This window comes from Chinchilla lanigera, unplaced genomic scaffold (assembly GCF_000276665.1).
Source record: "Chinchilla lanigera isolate Chin_1 unplaced genomic scaffold, ChiLan1.0 scaffold00128, whole genome shotgun sequence".
Lineage (NCBI taxonomy): Eukaryota > Metazoa > Chordata > Mammalia > Rodentia > Chinchillidae > Chinchilla > Chinchilla lanigera.
The window spans coordinates 1,577,822-1,579,472 of record NW_004955529.1 but is presented as its reverse complement, the minus strand read 5'-3'; positions in this window follow the sequence as shown (position 1 = coordinate 1,579,472).

Here is a 1,651-nt window from a genome sequence, read left to right as displayed (position 1 = left end):
AATACCAAGGATCAATAAATGGACTATCCATTTAAAAATTGTCTGCAGAACAAAGGAAATAATAAGCTGTGAGAATAGACAACTAGAATGGGAAAAACATTTTGCCAGCTACTCCTTGAATGGAGGACTAATACCTAGAACACATAAAGAATTAGAAATATTAATCACCTTAAAATAAAAGATCCAACAGAAAATGGACAAGTGAAATGAATGGACACTTTTTAGAAGAAGAAATACAATTGATTGATAATTTTAAAATGTAGAGTATATTTGGTTAGCAGATAAATGCAAATAGGAACGACACTGAGATTTCAGTTAGTCCACTAAGAATTGCTACTAGATTTGTTTATTGCTTCATTGTTTGTCTGACTGGATCTCACTATGTACCTTAACTCATGTGGCCCTTGAACTCATTGTGAAACCGACCTCAAATTTGCAGTGATTTTCCTGCCTTAGTCTCCCAAATGCTGGGATTATAGACATGCATCACCATACTCAGGAAAAAAGACTGTTACTGCTGATTCAAAAACAACAAACACTAACAACTTTGTGGAGGAAAAGAAACACTTCCACATTGTCAGTGGGAATGTTAACCACTATAGAAAACAGTATAGAGATTCCTCAAAAAATAAAAGTTGAAATTCAGTTTTACCTAGCTATAGATCTTCTGGATATTTACCTGAAAGACCTAAAGTCATCAGTATTTACTTATAGGTACATAGTCATTAAGTGCTGCAAACATGTACTAATAAAAACAAAAGTTTAAAGTACAAAGTCACTATATGACTAACAAGAGATAAATGGAAATATAAAATGTGGTATACATATATAATGCAGTAGTACTCAACTATAAAGAAGTATAAATTTAATTCATTTGGATGAGGGTGGGAGGAGAGGTGAAAGAGTTAAAAAAGATTTTAATTGTACCTGTAACATTTTCCCAAATGAATGTAATCTTTATGTACTGCAAGTATGTACAAATAAAAATTAAAATATTTGAGTCATTTTTAGGAAAATGAATCTCCATTGAGACTATAATATTAAGTAAAATAAATCAACCATAGATGGCAGAATATTTCATGATTTCTTTAATATGAGATACTTCAAATATAAATAATCGTAAATGCAACATAAAAAAATGTGTTAAAAAGCAAAGAGGTAGTCTCCATAGAAATTGGAAATAGACCTGGTGAAGGACAGCGAATGGAGTGATTATGTGATACATACTCACAAACATATTCCAATAAAAATATAAAACAGAAACTTAGTGCACCTTGAAAAGCACACATAGACTGAAAGCTATAGGATAGTAAAGGATATTCCCAGCAAATGCAGTAGACCTTTTAAGACCTCAATTTCTTCATGAGGGCAGGTTGTAACTCAAGTTAGTTGTAAGTCAAGACTATCTTTTCATAAAAAATAAGGGAAACACACATAAGCGTTCTGAAATTTCCAAATCACCACTTAACTAACCATTTCATAATGAAAAGGGATAGTATAATGTAGATAGCATACAAGAAACACCAATAATTTTTCTAGTGTATTCACGAAAAAGTTATAAAATGCATCTAGTTTATAAAAAATAACAATTTCATGCTATACTCACCATTCAAATTGTCATCTCTGGCTTGAAGGAAGGGAGCATGAAATG